This window comes from Lissotriton helveticus, chromosome 1_1 (assembly GCF_964261635.1).
Source record: "Lissotriton helveticus chromosome 1_1, aLisHel1.1, whole genome shotgun sequence".
Lineage (NCBI taxonomy): Eukaryota > Metazoa > Chordata > Amphibia > Caudata > Salamandridae > Lissotriton > Lissotriton helveticus.
The window spans coordinates 1,958,178,575-1,958,200,272 of NC_136057.1; the positions used below are offsets into that span (position 1 = coordinate 1,958,178,575).

General features: G+C 42.5%; 1 protein-coding gene across 1 annotated transcript in view; it reads right to left on the minus strand.

Annotated features, from left to right (window-relative positions):
- Positions 1-21,698, minus strand: part of CRB1 (crumbs cell polarity complex component 1) — an 878,642-nt gene that overhangs the window by 376,265 nt on the left and 480,679 nt on the right. The gene's annotated exons all lie outside the window — the stretch shown is intronic.

Below are 21,698 nucleotides of genomic sequence, written 5' to 3' on the forward strand. Positions count from 1 at the left end.
AGCCTGCTGCTTTATTACAGGTGTTCCTGTCGGGTTCATACGTTATTGATGCCAATGCACTGCCTGATGTTTTTGTTGCAGGTTGGGGGCTAAGGAGTCATGTTCCCCAGGACTTTTCCCTAAGGCTACAGCACTGGGGTTCTGCATGCCCTGTAGATCTTGCGAAGGCGCCCTAATGGTCCTATGGTTATACCCGCCAGCTATTAGATGCTGGGATGCCATGATGTCTTTCCTTACAGGGGTTATGCAGGATGTTGCATTTTGTAATTGCAGCCTACTACCAAGGATGAAGGCCTGAGTTGGCCCCGCCATATTGACCCCAGGTTTAAAGTCAATTTAATCACATCTTGTCATTTCAGCAACGGACTCATGGACTCAACCATTTTTCCTATTGTCCCGTTGTAAATAATTCCCCCTGATACACTTGGCTCTGGTGCCAGTTGGCGCCGTGTTGTGATACCACTGTTTATGCATTTTTGCCTTGCAGGTTGGAGATGTACTAAACTACTTACTAATTGTCCAACTCAAGCTGGTGTCCTGCCTCTTTTGTGGTGTGCCTGATGAGTCGTATGTGGGTACTGCGTGAGTGCTTCACATGTCCTCCGAAGTTTGGCCTGCCCGCTTGGTTCCGTGCTACCCCCCTGGAGATTTGGTAACCCCATTTCTTACAAACTCTATGTTATGTTATTTTTTGTTATGGAAACTTTTAAAGCGCACAATTACCCAAGGGTGTCTTGGCGCTGAGTTGGGGTGTTACAGTGTGAAAGGAGCAGAGGAGGCTAAGCATTAAAAAGCCAAGTTTTAACCAGTTTCCTAAAACTCAGTAAAGTGGGAGCTGCTTTGATATTTATGAGCAAGCTGTTCCAAAGCACTGCAGCTTCAGAGGAGAAACAACTGCCCCCCCCCCCCCAATTTAAGTCTCTTAAATCTAGGTTGCAAGATCATTAATGTATTTTTAGATCTTAGATCTCGATTGGGAATGTACCAGGAGAGGGATTGTTTAAGGTAACTGGGGCCGGAATCGTGGAATTTAAGGCACATTGCCTTAAATTCGATTTGGTTAGTCACTGTGAGCCAATGTAGCTTTTTGATATAAGCTGAGACAGAAGGATATTTGGGCAAGTCAAGAATAAGCCTGGCTGCTGCGTTTTGAACACTATGTAATTTCTTTGTGTACTGTTTTTGGACCTTAAGATACAGGCCATTACAGTAATTCGATTTGAAAAGGATTATTAGTGAAATCACTGTTTTCCTAGAGGGAAGGGGAATGAATGAGAGAATCTTCTTAATGATTTTCAAAGTATTATAACTAGAAGAGATGACCGAAGAGATGTGTTTGTTGAGATTCAGTTTCTCGTCAATGACTATGCCCAGATTTTTAACTTTTTGGACCGGGATGGGAAGAGTTCCCAACTCCGTAGGCCAGCATGCTCGGCTCCAGAATTGGGGTTTGTTGCCAAATTCAATGACCTCGGGTTTCTCCGAAATCAATTTAAGGCAGTGCTTACTCATCCAGTTACTGACTGCTCTCATACAGTCATGAAACTGGGAGGTATTAAATTCTACTTCGTTTGATGCCAAAATGACAATCTGTGTATCGTCTGCATACGAAGTTGGTGAAAACCCGAAAGATCTAATCAGAGAGGAGAGTTCGATTACATAAATATTGAAGAGAAGGGGGGATCCCTGAGGGACCACACATGGGAGGGAAAATGGTTTAGATGTAAAGTTTCTTAACCTAACTGAGTGCTCCTTATCTGTTAAAAATGACTGAAGTAGGTCTGGAGCTTTATCAGTGATACCCAATTTTTCAAGGCAGTCAATGAGGGTGGCTTGTCCACAGTATTGAATGCCGCCGACAGATCGAGGAGGAAAAGTGCTGCAGACCCTCCTTTATCAAGCATAGTTTTTATTTAATCTGTAGTCTTAATCAAAACCGTCTCCGTACTATACTCGGCCCTAAAGCCAAATTGGGCAAGGTCCAATTCCTGGGCAAGAAGGGAGGGAGGAGCTGACACTCATATCTGAATAGATAGTGGCCTGACCCCACACAAACGGCTGATTACCCCCACCGATATTCTGGAACAAAGTATGCTTGTGCACTTCAAAGAACCTTCTTTTAAGTCACCCCCACTTCAAAGGCACATTTGGGTATAAGTATTGGGTTGCTGACCCCACCAAATCAGACCCTTCTGGACATACAAATGGGCTCTGTCAGAAGAGCTGTTGTGCTGCATTAAGGACTGACACTTTGCTTGGCTGCTGATCTGAAAGGCCTGCTTTTCTCTCGTACTTACTCTGCTGAGGACAGCTGGATTCTCCTTTTGCACCAAAGTGATCTCCAAGGTCTTGCTAACTTGCCTGCTGTTGCTTGAGACTCTGGGCTATCAAAGTCTCTTCCCCTGCTCCTGTGCGTGCTTTACTGGAAGTGGACCCAGATACTTGCATCACAGAAATGGATGCATCTCCAGTCTACGTCTAACAGAACTGGCGCATCAACCCAGTTATACCAGTATGCATTGTCTTGATAGCCCGACTCATCGAAACTGCACATTGCGGCGACGGCACATCGCACTTCAGAACCAATGCATCTCAGCTTGGCGATTCATCTATGGAACCAACGTATTGCCACCACAGCGTGATCGACATCAACCCATCCCTTGACACATTGCTCGACTGTCCCTTGCATCTTGCTGTTGAGATCAGGATAAGGTACTTTGTTCACCGAGCCCTGTGTAGGTCCTGGAGCCGGCCTACGCTCTATCGTGGACAGCCCGAACTGTTGACTCCGCCCTTGTCCAGCCCAACCAGAAAACCCCATTGGCACTTATTGCTTCCCAGCGCTAGAACTCTTTTTAGTCTTTAAAAATTCGTAAGGCAACTTCTACTTATTGGAGTTTTGTTGCTTTGATATGGATTTATTTACAAAATTCTTGTCTATTTTTCTAAACCAGTGTGGAGTCTTTTTGAAGAGTTTTCATTGTATTGCCATGTGTGTATCTTGCACAAATACTTTACAGATTGCCTCTTTGGAGAAGTCTAACTGCTCTGTGCTAAGCTACCAGACGGTGAGCACATGCTATCTTTTGGTGTGAATTTAGCTTACTCTGACTAGAATTGGGGTTCCTGCTTAGACAGGACGCATACCTCTGCCAACCAGAAACCCTATTTCTAACAGTCACCCTCTACAGTAGCACTGTAAAACAGGTCTCAAAGATTGCCAATGCAGCATAGGTGCGCAGGTTTTACACTGATATTTTAACCTGGCAATATCAACCTTTTGCCAGGCCTAAAACTTTCTTTTGAATATTTGTAAGTCACCTTACAGATAGGCCCAAAATAACCATGGGGAAGGGTGTGTGCTATGTAATATGTAGAACATGTAAATATAATGTTTTACATGTCCTGGCAGTGAAAAACCTCCAAAGCTATATTTCACTGAGGAAAGGCTGCTACTTCCACAGGAAATGCACTATCACCCATGGTAACTTTTACCCTATTGGTTAGGGAGTGGCCAAGAATTCCCACTACCCACAGGCTGGCACTGTGCATACATGTGGCACCCCCAGTACACTCCTCAGTACGCTCCTGGGCTAGTTGAGATTCTGAAGGACTCCTGCTATCGGAAGAACCTGAAGGAACAGCCCAGCTGACCAGTGCCAACTTAACGTTTCTTGGACCCTGATGTTGGCCTCTGTTGGAGTGAGAACTAACTACAAAGTAGTGCCCCCCAGTCCCTGGACCCTTCGCTGGTGTTAAGGTGTACTGTTCCTGTCCAAACTGTAAAAGCTGGGACTTAGAAATGTTTTGCTAACTTTTTGTCTGGAGAATCGATAGAGACCAGGATCGCTATTCGAGCCGTTGGTTGGCCTCATATTGATGATTTGCCCCACTAAAGGAGATCTGACTTTCAGAAAAGTTTCTTAACCTGAACGTAGAGGTCTTCATTAGAACAGATGCCAAGCAGCACCCAGTCTACATCTAGGCATTCCTGGGCACACACCTAAGACTCCGCTCACTCAGATCTTTCCCAACTACGATGACACAACACCCGTATTCCACTCTTCAGCAACCTGCCGTCGTATAGCCCCACTTTGGATCCAGCCTGCAGCTTGCCCCACCTACGGCTCGAAGACAACCACTTTTGCTCCCAAAACGTTTCTAATTTCGAAGTTAAACTTCCATCGCAACAAACTTGCTCCATGCATCAGACCCATGATCCTTTGCGGTAGAAACAAAGTTCTAAATTTAGCTACATAAGAGCTGGCCGGTGATTTCACAGGAAGGCATCCTGTCCCATTATTCTTTGCTGTTCTGTGTAAAAAGGTGAGACTAAAACGGCGAGTCAGTATGGCACTCCTGATCCATCTCTTTCCCCTCCTGATATGTCTCCATTTAGTTTACATTCTTCGCATTGAAGTAGTGATTCAGCTGGAAACACTTGTATCATCAGCACAACCTTCACCTGGTTTCTGACCTCGCCTCATCATGGAGGTCACCCCCTTTCAGTTTCTTGTATGAACTTATGTTGATTTGCTGCAACATTACCAACCATAACAGAATTCTGTACCTAGAAGCGAGAGTCGGGATAGTCCTGGAAAATACAGTAATGTGATTGATGTGAATCACAGACTGTGAAAGGGACCACCAGTGGTTTTTGAAGCAGATGTATATTGTACCTCCAAGTTCATTCCTGAAAACAAGCAGGTTGACTAGATGAGAATATGGTTCCAACAGCAGTGCTGAAAAAGAAGGATGTCAATAGAAATGTGTCTGGGTCATTTAACTAACAATGAAATACATACAGAATAGGGTGTTACTTCTGTATTATAAAAGTAGTAAAGGAAGCTTAGATTACAAAGTGGTGTACACTGACAGCACTCTCAATACTTCTCTGTTAATTTTACCTTATTCCTATGATGTCCGGTCCCACTGCGCACATCACGCAAAAGCTTGGGTAAGTAGGAAACAGATGGAACAGAATCGAAGAGCAGGGAGATAACCTGAAAGAGTACCTTGCTCTGCCCTATTTTTGATTCCCTGCTTATATGCCATATCACTTAAAAACAAGCATTAACAAAAACCAATAGAGCGCGCCTATGTTAGAGCTTTTGGTTTTGCCAATGTCTCTTAGTTATGTTGTAGAGCAGTTTGGCTGCTGTACAACACAGCTAAAAGTTATTTAAAAATAATTGTATAAAAGTTTTTTTAAAGTGCTAGGACGCAGGAAGCCAAAAAAAAGCCAGGACTGGCCGCATCTTACTACTTTTTTGTTTCTATTGGCGGGTGACCGGGGGCTGTAACACAGGCAATGAGAGGTCAAGTGGCAACAGTGGCAATTGGAGGGTTGGGGTGGGAGGGAAGTAGCAACATGGACTAGAAGGTGGTAGGATGTTAGAAGCAATGACAGGAAAAAGAAAGTTAAAACAGCAGAAGCGCCACGACGGAAAATAGAAAACAATAGTACCTTCATCACAAAGCAAGCAGCGGAAGGACACTAATCAAGATGAAGCAATCAGTATTTAGCCCATTCTCCACATAAAAGGAGAAGAAGTAAAGCCCACAAGTGCTGTCCAATTATGGACAGGGCAGACTGTACTTATTACCAGCCTCTCATCATCAGGCAGGGCCTTTTCCATGCTCCTAATTAACTGTTACCTTAATACTACGAAAACCACAAAATCAATTGTAACAGACTTACTGATAAAACACCTGGAAGATCTTTTACTGGAATTTGCGTCCGCGGAGGTACGGTTATTAGGGGACTGCAACATCAAAGACCTCGCTACCAATGCCCTTTCAGCAATAAAAATCAAAGAGCAAGAAGCGATGACCACCTTTCTAACAATTCACAACCTCCGCTCTGCTCAGCAAATTTCCCTGGAACAGCATCCGAGTGCTCATTTATTGCCAACGTTTAGGAATATTTCGACCATTAATTACATCTTTCTATCACCGCTTCTGGGAAATAAACTGGTTAGGATGGAAATTCCTTATCGGAGAGCGACCACAAACCCCTAATGGTAACAATGCACTTGCAAATGCCAGTCGCCGTCGAAATAACAGAAGCGGGGTACTCAACGCAGGTCGAACTCCACACCTTGGCTAGAAGAATCAAATGGGACTCATCGGGCTCTGACAAGGTGGGAACTTGGCTTAAGGGCGAAACTCCTAATTTCAGGAACAATGCTCCCACAGATTTACATCACCGGTGGGACAAGGCCATTGTCAAATTACAGGACCTCTTAGCGGGCCCTGTGGCTCATCATAGATTACCCGGGCCACGCCCAAAGGAAACCTATGATCCAGTTCTTGCCTCCCAAAGAAAGACCATTAGGAGGGCTGTGCGCCGGCACAAATTGATCGGAACTGTACACACTGCCAATAATGTGGCCTCACTGCGAAAGACCTTTAAGAAACTCTCATGGGAGAACAAGAGACTAAAAGAACAGAATGAGTGGCTAAAAATATTTGCTTTGCTAAAGGGCAACAATCAGTCCCAGTTTTGGAGTCACATGAACAAGCTCCGTTCCACGAACAAGATGAGAGGAAACGCGGTTTGTGAAGAAGATTGGGCCCTGCACGTGACCCAACTATATCGTAGTGACGCCTCGGACCCCGTGGTGATTGAATTAAGAGACCGTGCTGACTCCACCCAAATAGAAATTCATGAGCTGACCACTGTAGCCGAGGTCTCCAAGTATCTGCGAGCCATGAAGAACGACGGTGCCCCAGGGCCCAACGGCCTTCCTGCCGGAGTATTCAAATGTACCCTGGAAGAGTGGGCGGAACTTTTGACTCCCCTTTATAACAACGTGTTTAAGACATGTCAGCTACAGGACTCATGGTTAGGCTCGACTCTGTGCCCCATATTTAGGAAAGGAGACTCCACGCTACCGGCTAATTATCGACTCATTGCCCTACTAGATCTTGAGGCAAAGGCATATGCCCGGTATCTTCTAAGGTCGCTTGAAAAATGGGTTGCAGAAAATAACATCATACCCTACTACCAAACAGGGTTTCGGGCATCGGCCTCCACAATAGACAACATTACAACTCTAGCCATTCTGAGTCAACAAGCAGCACAAAAAAAACATCTCCCACTTTACTGCTGCTTTATAGACTACAGTGCGGCCTTCGATAAAGTGTCTCGTAACATCTTATGGAGGAAGCTGAATAAGTGGGGGATTCCGCAGAGCCTTCTAGGAGCACTCATTTCCCTGCATAGGAACACGTGGGTGCGAATTAAAACCGGCCCAAAGACAGTCTCTTCAAAAATCGCCACTGAAGACGGGCTAAAGCAAGGCTGCGTCCTTGCCCCTCTCTTGTTCAATCTTTACACAGCTGACCTTGGAACCTTCCTGGAGAATATTAATCTTCTTCCACCAAAACTGGGCCCCGCAAAAAGGACTCTGCACATATTACAATACGCTGATGACATTGTAATGATGGACCAAGCAAAATCGGGTCTCCAAAGAGCCTTAAGTATGCTCCATACATACAATACTGTCAACGCCCTTAAAATCAACCAGGAAAAGACCAAGGTACTGATATTTGGCAGATGCAAGAATAAGAAAAGTCTAAAGTGGAACAATGGGCCTGCCAGGATTAATACAACTCCAAAATATAATTACCTGGGAGTCTGGTTCAACGAGACGTCTAGACCAGCAGCTCCTCTAGCCGCCCTGAAAAAGAGAGCAGGAGCAATCACATACTCCCTGACCCGACTGAACCTGTCCCTGGGCAGCCCCTCCGCAGAATCCATTCTGAAGGTGACCAAAGCTACTTTACTTCCTGCCTTAACCTACGGGCATCAGGACTTCCCCGGCGCATGCTCTGTTAGTCTCGACCTCGCTCAAATTTCTACCTTTAAAAAAATCTTCCATCTCCCAAGTTTCATCCAGCGGGCAAGACTACGTTTGGAGCTAGGCCTACAAAGACAATCAATCTATTGTGAGGCAGACACCCTGAAGTATTTTATAAGGACATTAAAAGCTGGAGACAATACCTTAAAATCCCAGCTAAAATAAACTCTTTCTAGTCCCGGTAACCCTTGGAACACTCAGATTGTAAAGTCCATAACAGTGCTAGAGATTGACAACTTATCTCTTCTTTCAGACACCATTCCATACTCAGTCTGGAAAAAACTTATCAATAAGCAGGTCAAACTAATCTCCCATCGTATGGACCTTCAGGCTGTAAAAACATCTACAATTTTGCTCCCCTTGAACTCCTCGTATCTTCCCGGGAAACCTCAATCTTATATCCAGGAAAATTTAAATGCAGCGGCACGGAAGAACATAATGTTTATGCGCCTTCTAGGCCTGCGTTCGACGGCCTTTAACAGATGGGCCCCAACAAGTGAGGGGGGGCCTGGAGATTGTGTAACTATCACTCCGAATCATGGCTGCATCTCCTGTGCTGCTGCCCCGCCTTCTGCTGCCCCGCCTTGGAAGCCCCTAGAAGGTCTCTTTTAAAACCTTTGTATTTAAAATGGGGCATTAGGACATGCTGGGAGGCCTCGGTCATGTGTTTTACGTCCACAGACACTCAAGTACTTGCAAGGTCTGGAAAATTTGTGAGACTTTTGGACAATCTTTTTTTACCTTCCTTGGTTCCTGTGTTCCCGCCCCCTCCCCCTCAAAAACTCATTACAGACTTTTTTGTCCCCCGGTTTAGTATCCTCTGTCTTAATCTATTTTTTATTTTGGGCTTGGTACAGTAATATGTTTATCTTGGCAACTAAAATACTGTTTCCTTTATAAGTGTAATGGTCATTAAGCCTGGAGAGTTGTTTTTCAGCTCTGTCTTTTTAATACGGTAAAAGTGATAATGTTGATTTCAACAGCAATGGTTTTAAGTAACTGTGCTAAAGTAATAAAAAACTTCAAACTTCAAACTGTCCAATTATGAGGCAGCAAGTAACAGTTACAATTAGGGCCAGACAGGCCGTAGCGGGCACCGGGCGTTTTCCCAGTGGGCTGGAAAGTTGGGGGTCAGTTTTGCAGCAGTGCTGCAATATAGGTCCCCTGTATGAAAAGCAGTAGCAGTATCTCCCACCAGCACCCCTACAACCCCCTGACCTCCCACCACCCGACCCCCCACCAGTCCAATGTAATTGCCAGGGCTGGTTTGCATTCTCAGTCCGGCCCTGGTTATAATGAAGCCAATAAACTGTAAGCAGTCGGCAGGCTCCAAGCCCCTTGTAAAAAGCAACATCTCTTTTAAACGACTAGCACATGGATCTTCGCAGGCGAGACCTAATGACTAGACGATGTGGGCATATTGATTTGATATACACATTTTGTGTAGTGCATTGCTGATTGTAACTTTCATCTAGCACCACAGCTCAAATTCAGAATCAAGAAAGTGAACCACAGGGATAGATGGCGCATACAAGGATGGGTTATAAAAATATTGCATTTATTTGGAGGAACACACCACGCTCACGAAAGAATGCAACCAATACTTCATTTACTTACAATCTAAAATGTCACTATTCAATGTCATAATGCATTAAAAAATATATCACCCAGGACAGAGAACCTCAACCCACACTCAATTGACATCACACCCCTCAAGCTCATGCCTTTGAACTTCATGATCCACATTCTGTCCACAAATTTTTATTAACCTCACAGTCATGTACTTTTCAACCTGGGCTGCCCTCACATTTGGCTCTTGAGCAAGGGAAACAGGTCCTTCCCCATTTCCTTGCTTTTATCGTCACTTAAATCTTCCTCCTAGCTACATCCCTTTGAGGCAATGTTTTCGGGATTTTGGCATGGACAGTCACAACATTTGTAACTCACAAATAAAAGCACATGCCACGTTGGGTTAGAGACCACCCGCTTGGCCCCTGTTGCACACACCTCTATAGTGCTGTGTCCCCCTCCATATTGTGCTTGTCCTTGTAATTCAGGCTGGATTTTCCCTGTGTGCAACACCAGAGATGAGCTGACAATATATAAAGTTGGCTTAGCCTGGTGTAATTACCAGAGGTTCATACCAGTAATTGAATTTCAATCAATTTTCATCCATCCATGTTTGGATGAGGGGTAGGGATAGGTGCAGACATGGGTTCTAAACTCACTGAGTACCAGTATTGTACTGCAAGGGACAAGGACAGGAGTAGGGCCTTTCTGCTGGAGCTGCTAATCTGTCTCCTGTGTAAACAATATGTCCTTGGGGAATGGTGCAGAGTGGTTTGAGGCTATGCAAGTGTTAACATTGGTTTCCACACTGTATGGCTAAGACAAAGTCAGAGAACCCTTTCTATGTTTCACAATGGGTGGTGGCACAACGAAAATCGTGTGCAGAGGGCAACGAATGAAATATGAGATGTGTGCCAGGAGGGGTTGCAATCAAAGACCAGATGAAGACATTTATGTGACCATCATGATTGACTTCTTAAATGAAATGTGAGTATTTCTCAGTGTCTTACACCTATACTTTACACCCCAGAGTGAGGTGAGGGAGGGCCTTCGATTCAGTTTCAACCACCCAACTCATTTTTCGAAAACATGAGAATTACCATGAAATGAACTCGTGTACCAGACAAAAAGGTTTAGCTAGAATGGAGGCTGCAGACCACTGTACACTAATTTGTATGTTAAATTATGAGCTAAATATGTTGCCAATCGACCTTTCCATCGCATCTAATAAAACAGCATGGCCTGTGTCTCTGAATACAGATTGATGTCAGCACTTTTAAATCCAAAGCGATGCCTGTGCTTACGGCATCATTATGCAAATGACCCATTTTATCTTGCGCTGATTGAGGCGATCACCTTCTCCCTGCACAGCAAATGGTTTTTGGAGCAGTTTGAGCCTTCATTTGCATATTTATTCCTTCTCTTCTCTCCTCCCAGAACCTCATCGAGCCGTCAGAACAGCTGAACAATGCAAGTCTTAGCTCATTACAACATCCAACAGAAATATTTACTTCCTGCAGAGCAAACGAGGCAATGGAAATATGTAAAACATTAGCCATCATATGCTTATTGCCAGCATATATTCAGTAATTAACATCCGGATGCCCCACGGGGGCAATTTCAGTGGAAAACAAGAAAGGGAGTACTGTGCTGATTTACTCAGTTAATTATATTCCACTTGTAAACTTTCTGTGTATGACAAGTGCCCTGAGCCCACTAAAGCTGTGACGGGGTCGGACTGGGAAGGAAAATGGGACCAGGCACAAAATAAAAGTGGTCCCCATTAGTGAATTTTATGGCTAAAATTGAATGGGGACAGTTTTGAACACGTAAAACACATGCTGTATAACAGTTTTGCAAGGTGTTGAAGGCTGCATGCAGCATGCATTTCTTCTGGCAGCAGGCAAAGTATGTGGTAAAATCAGGAAAATTTTAACATGGAAGACTGGCCCACCAGACCATACAACATGGACACAGACAAAAAACACAGCTCACGCACTGACCAGTCAGAACAGCCCATCTGGCACTGCCTGGTTGGTGCATAGGTCAGTCCAGCCATGAGCTTTGAGGAAAATGGCACAAAACCCAAAACTGACCTTAAGTTTGGAGGTCAAGGAGAGAACAGTGGCCTAGAGTTGTGGTCTAGAAGCTAAGCTGCTGACTCTGGAGCATTCTGACAAGGGTTCTAGATCGGTCTTCGACTCTTTGCTGGAATTACGAGATGCCTGTCAAATCGCAGTTTTTCGAAGTCAAAAATTGTGAAATGCCAAGCTCTCCAACTGTCAGAAAATTATAGTGTGTAATTCACAGATGCAAATTCCCATTTGATGTACAGGAGCAGTCTCCGCCACTCCTCCAAAAATGTGTGGTTTGCTGACATAGGCCAGATAGGGCCATGGCGATGAACTTAAATCTTGTGTCACAAAGGTTTTAACATGGCGTTATATACCTTCCAAGAATGAGTGTGTGAGTGACTGAGTGTATATAGAACATGATGGGCTTGAGGGTGCAGTAGCAAAGCAGATGATACAAATTCTAGGAGGAATTCCAGGGACCTTCTAATGAGCAGGTGTGCAGACCCGAGCCCCTGCTTTTATGAGTTTGCACTGGGCATTCATTTAACATGGAATCTCTCAGAGTTAGAGTGTGATTTTCAGACGGCCTAAGTCGGAAACAGAGCGCTGTGGTTGAACCTCTGTTCTGTACTGTACAGTCTGCAGCTCATGATTTATCTCAGTTAAATTCTGAATTAAGTGTATGTGCTTTTGACAGTGCAGAAAGATAACAAGCATTTGCAATGCAATAGGTCTCGCATGTACTAGAGTTTGAGTTATTGGCATTGTAGATTAAAATGCCTTTTATTAATGTGTTGGTTTTTAAAACAAATAGATAAAAGCCATTGTCATTTGCCAATGCGAGACCTATTGCATTGTAAATGATTGTTTTTTTAAAGGTTTCCATTTAAACGACCTATTCAACAAGTGAAACTACTTGTCAATAGACAACTGGCATGTCCATAGGATAAATTGTTCCACCACGCCTCCTGGCGGGTGCCAGTCATCTGTACCAGATGGATAATAGGGGATATTAATTCACAATTAGTCCAAATGGAAAGGGCAATGTGCCCTGTGCACGTTTACTGATAAGTAGTCGTAACTTTTGGGCTGATTCACAATTGCACGTAAGAGTGCGTAAAAGGATACTTCGGGAGTATGGGCCAGATGTAGGTAATTCCAGATTACCGATTCTTAAATACCGAATCATACCAATTCGGTATTTAAGAACTGGCAATCGGGATTTAGGTAATTTTACCGATTTCATTACAGAATCGGTATGATTCGGTAATTACCGAATCGGTATTTACAGATTCGGTAATTGACATCCATTCCTATGGGCCGGTATGTCTGCAACATGGCACTGTTTAAAAAGCAAAAAAAATGCTATTTAAAGGGTTTTCAGCATTTACCACCAACTTCTAGTTGGTGGTAAATAACGAATTCTTAGACCCCTGTAGCACTGATTGCAGTGCTACCTACATGTCAAAATACAGAATCTGTAATTTTACCGATTCGGTATTTTACAGAATCGGTAAAATTACCGATTCAGTAAAATTACCGAATCTGTATTTTAACATGCCCCTACATCTCCATCTTCAAATACCGGTCGGTAACGGCCGAAATTCGGTAATTTCGGCCGTTACCGACCGGGATTACGCTTCCTACATCTGGCCCCAAGTGCCCATTATTTCAGGTGCTGGGAAGCAAAGTAAGCCCTCCGTTCAGCTATGAACAAAAGGCAGCAAAGTTTACTGAGAAAAAATTTCCAAAACAAGGTGAAAGCTGAAGAGCAACCGAGCCTTAGTCACACTGCAAGGGCGTGAGCACACAGCCCGATGCCATCTAGAGTAGGAGCCTCCTCATTCGCAGGGCAACCAACTCTCGGTCAGCGAGAGGAAATGCATCAGAGAGCACAGAAAGGAAGAAGCTGTAACTGGAGCTACCACCAGTTCTTCGATCTGTTTGTGTTCACGAGGGGCCAACAAGGCAGCTTTACAGAAGAAGTCAGCAGTCGGACTCAGGAGCTGGAGACCAGAGTTCAAGCGTCGGCATTGGCTCAATGTTCTGTGATTCTTGGCAAATCACATAAACTAATAATCTAAATACACAAATCACGGGTTCTACTAATTTAAATAAAAAATAAAAAAAGCGATATCGGTGGGATGGGGAAAGACAAAGAAAACTAGCAACACCCGGGTGTGGGTGGGATATAACAACACAGTGAGAGTGGTTAGGAGGACGCAATCGGAGAGATGGGGGAATAGGGTTGAGAGAGAGAATGCAACATTGGGCAAGGGAGAAGCACACGGGCAAAATAGCAAAGCCATGGGGGATGAGCACACAAGGTAGTCACAGAGGAGGCCTGGAAGACACACAGCTATTGAGCAGCACAAGTGAGCTCGGCAGAGAAGTACACAAGAGAGAGCTGGGAAACACCAGCACTCTCTCAGAGTGCCTAAACAAAGCAAAACAATTATCTCCTTAAAAGGGAGCTCTAGGCCCACTATAGGCTAACAATATGTCTCATAGCAGACAGTGCATGTGCTGCCTAGTAGTCGAGACATAAAACGTAGTCTGGATGGGGGAGTAGACTGCATCACTGCCACACTCGAATTCAGGAAAAAGAGATTAGAGAAGTAGAAACATACGATTTTGGAGTTTGTGTATGAGTTCCTACCTTCAAATGGAGACAGAACTCTGAGTCACAGTATTTTCCACTTACCAATACTGGAAGGCAATTTTCTTCAGATGAACTTTACTTTCTTTAATTGTAGCAGAAAAGGTTTCTTTTATTTGCTGTTTGAACGGAAAATAAGCAAGGGTGCTAACATGATGTTTGCTCCTCATGGGAAAATATGATTGGAACTAGGGGATCGTGGAGATCAGGAAGTTGTACAATAGCTTCTTTCCGAGGGACTTAAAAGAACCACAAGACTGCCACGCACTCCCCCAGGAATTATCGGTATGGCCGGGGCATCTGTGCTGACAGCCGGTTCTTTGTCCTCAGCCCGGCCTGTGGGATGAGACATCGCGCGCAGTCAGGCACAGTGCAATGAATGTCCCACGAGCCCTCCTATTCAGCTCTCAGCCTGGGGGCAAGAACCTTTCTATGAGGAGCAAAATTCGCCGTGAGGTAACAGCCTTGGATAAATGCTGCTTTTTTATCCCAAGAATATCAATAAATGCCAATAATGACATTGTTCCATTGTGGCTACGGAAGGTGGCTTAAATCGCTTCCAATTTACTGCAAACATGTTCTCACTCAAAAGGCCTCTTTGAATTAACAACAAGCATTTGCAATGTAATCGGTCCATGACAATGGCACAAGCAAAACAAACCAGTGGTGGGTGCCCACCACAGGAAAGCAGGGCCGGGAATCGAAACTAGTGGTGCACGCACACCACAGAGGAGCGGGGGCAAGGGAGCATGGCAGGGATGCGAACGTGCGCTGCTGCGTGTGCTATTCACCTACGGGAATGGGTGGAGCAAAGGTGGGACATGCGCCCGCCTTTGCCCAATTGTGTGCCTTATTTGTGTACAAATGGCAATGGCAACGGGTGAAAGCCTGATCACACGCACGAGACTGTGGTCAGCTTTCAGGTCTCACGCTGCACGAGCACTGCTGCGCACTGCAACGCTAGGCGCGAGACTTCAAAACAGGTACTCAGCTTGCCCTGGGTCAGGGTACCTTTGCATAATATGGCTCTTAATCAGACTTATCAAAGGTATAGGTGTTTTTTAGGAAGTCGAATATCAACGTTTTGCTGAACTCCTGCTGATTCCCAGCCATTAGTAAATGCTGATGTTGCTTAATCAATGGCCCTCGTGAAAGCACATTTTTGCCACTACAGTTAAAAACGTGTTTTATAGGTAGCTTTGCAGGTGAATGGCTGTGAAAAGGTGTCAGGAAGCAATGTGACATATGAGGGAAATAAATAGGAATGTATTAGGAATATATTCTGTGCCACCTGTGACAAGAATCCCCATACTTGTCTTGACCCTAAACTAAGGCTGATGTTCTGAATCTAATCCTAATGTTAATGCTAACCTTAACCCCAGTTTCATCAAAGGTTCCATTTGAGTCTTAAACTCACTCCTGGATGAAGTCTAATGAGAGTCCAAAAACAAACTAGCTCTTTTCCCTGGCCCTAAAACTAAAGCTAACCACACGTGTCTCGGATTTAAAAAGAATGCAGACCTTTGTTTCTATTTTTAGCTATTTCGGGTAATCAAGTGCTTAACATGTATTTTCGACAAATTATTTCAAATTAGAGTATTATATTATATCCTTGGACTGCTTAAGGCTTCTTTCTCTGCATAGTTTGAGGAAGACTCACTGGCTAAACATTTCACTTTACTGCGCCTGGATAACATAACTACTAGCTAAGGGATGCTTACATCTCACCACATGTGGAGTAGTATACATTGTTGATGCAGTGTTAACATTCTTGAAATCAGTCTACCAACCACCATTTTAAAGATGCAAGTAGCATAATGGCTTCTGTAACTCTCCTGTTCCCTTTATAATTTAGGACATTTCTAAGCCAATGTATATTCTGACATTGAGACGACTACAGAGGAGGCCGAAGGAGGACGTGGGCTTCTGTTTTGATCTCCTGTCTCTCACAGATGCAAGTCTTTATGTGGCAGTGGGCATGATTTTGACAAGATATTTTTAGATGGTTAATGACATTGATTCAAAATATGTTATGGCAATTCGACATTCAGCCACCTTGCCTAAGGTCTGCTTCAGACTAAAGACAAATACATTTATTTAAGCTGTTCCCTGTGTGTTTTTTTCTGATTCTGATTGTTTCCACTTTTTTCTGAGATTGAATTGTCCTAGCCTGATCTTCATAACATGGTCCTGAATTGTAAATATCGACATTATAGTTTACAATCCTATAACCGAGTCAGATATGTAAAGGTGCTTCTATAGTTAGATATCACAATGGTGGTTGTTAATATCTCATGTCTCCCAGTGTCAACCTAGTGTTAACTTTATGTCAGAGCAGTCCTACACTTAAAAATATGCACCAACATAAGGAGAAAATCAATTTCACACTGACTGCAGCAGAGGTAAAAATCTAGGAGTTATTTACAAGCCACTTGTGCCGTTGGTGCCTCACTTTTTATCTCATTAAAAGTGAGGCACCGGCGGCTCGAGGGGCTTGTAAATAAGGGCCACATGTATCATTGTTGGTATGTGCGATTCCTAAATTGCAAAAATTAAGGAATCGCTATTTAGAAATCGCAAATACCTATGCATTAAAAATTCGCAATTTTTTTTGCATTTTCCTATTTTTCCTTATTTGAGATTCTCAATTTTGCGAATCGCAAATAAGGAATCCCTTTACATTGATTCCTATGGGCCTAGAGGCTCATAGGAATCAATGGGAAGGCATTCTCATTTTGCGATTCGCAATTAAGGAATCGCAAAATGAGAATGCAATTTCAAGGGTGCAGGGGGGGTCCAAAGGACCCCCCCTGCACCCCTGAAATGTAACATAAAGTCAATTTTTCACACATACATGCCCCAAGGGCATGTGTGTGTGTAAAATGAAAGTTTCAAAAATGCACTTTTGTGCAGTTTTGAAACTTTTCACAAATTACCATGAAGGTTGACTTCATGGTAATTTACCACTTCTAATTTGCAAATTCGCAATTTTTTTTAAATGATGCATTGCATTTAAGAAATTGCAAAATTGCGATTTCTTAAATGCAATCGCAATTTAAGAAATCGCAAAAAAATTGCGATTTCTTAAATTGCGGGGAAAAAAAACTTGATGCATCTCAAAAATTGGATTTGCATTCGCAAACGGCCGAATTTTGCGATTCGCACCGTTTGCAAATGCAAAAACCAATGATGCATGTGCCTCTAAGCCCCTAGGAGTCTAGCAAGTAAAAGAATTGGCCATACAGAGGTCTTCATGGAATTTCCTATAGGACGACAATACCTGTCTGACTTGAATAGTTTTATAAAACTCTGCTAACGGCTTCTCGTCTATATTTTAGACCTTCGTTTATTTTTAGTGATTTTTAATATTACATAATTGTAAAATTGAAAGTGACAATCTAATTGAAAGTGCATAATTAGGGTTACGTGCATATCAATATTATGTAGAAATGTGCTCCCATACTTTGGGCACAGTCTGCATTTCACATTGTTAAATTAGAGTAAACGAGTAAAGAGTTTGGCAGAATCTTAAGTGGAAAGATAGCACTAAAGCATGCCCATGAAGAGGCAACCAGAAACAATAGTTGTCCGGTGAAAGAGCCAGGATGGCAAAATTAAAAACCACTGTTGGGAAATTGTGTTTTAGGGGGTAAGCCAAAGAGGACAAGATAATGCTCAAGCATCAGATTCACTGGCCGATCATTGCAGAAACGTCTCCCCAAGAATGGGAAATGCCTTTCTTCCTCTGGAAAGTCCTCCAGAACAGAACTACCACATGGGAGGACCTGTTTAAACAATGTTCACTGTGGGGTGTAATAACGGTATGCAGGCGCTACAGGACATGACATGACATTGATCTGAGGGTAAATTGACAATGACTGGAAGTCAGTGAAGTGTTAGTGAATGTGAGGGATGATGTGAACTTGGAACCTTAGGTTTGGGAGCAGGCTGCTAAATGGAAAAACCTCTACTGTTTCTTCAGCTTTTGATTAGGTAAATGTTGAAGTTCCAGTATTGATATAAACATTGCAGATATGTCAATTAACTGGGCAAAGGAGAACGGAATATCTCTTTGTAACTGCTTGGGTTTTGGAATCAAAGAAAACAAAATTGTCAAAGCCAATAGGTAATGTATTTTTACCTACTGACCACTTTGCCACTGCTTTTCTGTTGATTCGGTTTTGCAACGGGAAAAAAATGGTAAAATGTGAGGTTATATATGCACTTGGATGTCATTTGAGCTGGGAAATAAAAAAGGCAGCTGCCAGACCCACCAAAAATGTAATGTAAAAAATAAATATAAAGGGCTGCAAGGCATACAGGGAGTTACAGATGAGTGGGTTGGGAGACCGGGTAAACAGAAGCAGCAAGGAGTGGGTGGGGACGAAGAAGCAATAGAAGCACTTGAGGCTTGGCTTGGGGAAGGACACAAAAATAAATAAATAAAAAGGAAAATTCAGTGAGAGTTTGGAGAAAGGATGGTGGAAAAAAATAAGGTGCATGATGGTGGATATTTGGAGGAAAGATTAGAGAAAGAGCTAGAAAATATGTGTACAATCATGGAGTGCTCAAAGAAAAAATGTAGCTCCTGAATGTGAACAGTGGCAGTCATCCAATCATAAGGATGGTAAAGAGGCTATGCTCCAGTTGAGGGACAAACACAAGAAGAGGAACTCAAGCCATGGAATAAGAAACAATCAAATGAGAGTGACAATCAATCCAACCAATGATAAGCAATGGGAGGGCTCTATATCCACTATCAGTTGTTGGCATGGTCCACAAGAGGTGTTCACAAACAGACTGCTGAAAGCTGTCTGATAGGTGAAACATAAAACGACCTTGTTATTTCCAACAATTCTCTATACTACTCAATGCTCACAAAATTTAATTATCTTTGTCTAATATGCATTCAATTGGGTTAATATATTTTAATTAGTATCCTCATATAACTTCACCTGGTTTGCTATTTTGAAAGAATATTCTACAGTAATTCTATTTCATGTACATTGATGCTAGGCTAGGCTATCATGTCCTCTTTGTTCAAAATAAACATTTATCTAAGCAAGAGGAATTATCTATTTCAACCAACCTGATCTACTTCTCTAGACCCACCACACTTCACCAGGCTAGTTAATTATCATTGTAAACTATTGTTTACAAGACTGGAAAGACTAACATTGCAAGCAACTATCGCAATGTAGTGTCTATATTAAGGGAATTATGAAGTTTTGTGATTGGGTGAATGAAGGGGGAAGACCCTGGATTATGTATGTCTCCCAAACCAGGCTCTCTTACCATTAGCAAATTTCTGCCATTGTAGCGGACACCATCTAAACGTTGACTCTTTCCTAAGTAAAATAATCTGTGGTTCCATACTGAGGAAAGATTGATGACATCAAGCATAGCGCTTACATAGTCCCAACAAGAGTAGAGGTTGTCCATCCTAAATGTGTGGCACATTTGTAGCAGCCTCAAATAAGCATTTTTCAAGACCAATTCCCATTCTGGGGTTAAATTGTGCTCTAAATATTCCACCTCTTCCATTAGGAATTTGCATCTTTGCACAATAAGGTCATCATCCTCAGCATTTCCTGCATGCTCTTGAAAGTTACATTATACACAACAACATGCTCTGCAAAGATGAAGATGTCCTCTGGACATATGCAGCTCCTTTAATTCTATAGGACAAAATGTAATTAGATTTATTAACACTGAAGTGGCTGACATCAACTCAAAAGAAAATGTAAGATGCTAGAATGTTCAGCCCAAATATATAAATGTACCAAAGGTCTTGACTGTCAAGCAAGTTTGATTCACTTATAAATAACTCTAAAATCAGACTTGAAGATATATCTTGCCCCACCCAGCCTGAGCCTGGTCAGCTTTTCATGTAGTACTGTAGGATAAGCCAAACTATTAAAACGTTTTTCGTGAGTCATCAACGTGTTTGACTGAATTTGCAGCAACTTTCAAAATATTTTGTACATTATCCCTTAACATAGCTTAAATGATCCTTCACGGCAAACAGATGACTTGGTTTCTATACCTTTTTTCCCACATGGCCAAAAGGTTGTGGTCCTGCTTTTATCTCACTTTTCGTAGGCCAATTATTCCATTAGTATTTTCAAACAAAATTTAAGGTCTTCCTTATATTTAGCTTCTGCTAAATATTCTAATCAAAACGTTTTCCAAGTATCTTATTTTAATCTTATTTTAATCTATTTTATCAATTTGTTAAGCTGTTCCACAATTAATAAAAATCTTCCAGCTGTGAAACGTGAAATTAAAGTATGGAGCAGGAAGAGTATTCTGCAAATCTACTACAGGCGCAAATGTGCAAAGTAAAAGGTTGGATCTATTCTTATTTTAAAAAAATAAGTTCATACACTTTGAAATAAATATTTGCCTTAATCGGGATACATTGCCCAGTGCTGTACAGTGGTTTTGCCCAGGAGACCGCAACCTTATCATTGAAGTGTTTAAAAATACTAAAGAAAGTTCAAGACACTAACGAGTTAGTTAACTAACTTATAGAAATCAGTGTACTGAATCTAACACAATGATAATCAAAATACAAATCCATGGTTATCCAATGGTTATTCATTTGACAAATTATTGCAGAGGACATGTTTTGTTAGGAACTTCTTTTGTCTTTTTATGGTTAGTATTTTTCTATAGGCAATATCTTTCTTGTATATTTATTTTCATTTTGTGTTTCAGCATACTTCACTGATATTGCATTTTACCTGTTTCTCAAACTGGTCCTGCAATCTACTAGCAAATATTGGCTCAAAGTTATCCACCATACACCTCATCAAGAAACTTTACTCCCAAATCATAAATCTGATTAACACTCCTGTTTTAGCTAAGCAATTAACAAGGGAGGAAAGCATATAGAATAAATGCGTGTAAAATATAAAAAATCTTTTGCTCATGTTAATCCCATGTTTTCAACACATAGGTGTTAATCAGGTGCAAAAACATGTTTATCAGGCACAAATTGTATTTACACCCAAATGTAAGTCACTGGTGGAAAGTGGCTCACCACTATCTTTGGATTGATGATATTGAACAGAGGCCATACCCGGAGAAGATTAATGCAAGCATAGCTCCTGACGCCATGACAGAGACAGTTATCTTAGAGGAAGGCCAGTACAATGCCACCCAAGGCATCATTTCAAGTTTGTCAGAATAGAGTGGGGTATTTACCACATGAGGTAAATATCATTACCCCAGAGTGAGGTATTTACCTCCAGTCAGTGCTTAATTTGAGCCAGTGGTTTCCGGTGCTCAGCACTGGCACTTAATCATCAACAACAGTTATTATAGCACGAACTCCACCTAAAGCACTTTTTATGAGCACCAGTTAAGGACACATTCATTTTCGACAGGGAGTGGGAGATTCATTGATCTGTCTAGAATTTGTGAGCCCACGCCGAAACTCGAACCTGGTTCCCCAGCTCCAAGTGTGCAACTCTGGCTAGTGCACCACATCTCCTTCCAGCTTGCCGAGTTTCATGGCTAGTATTT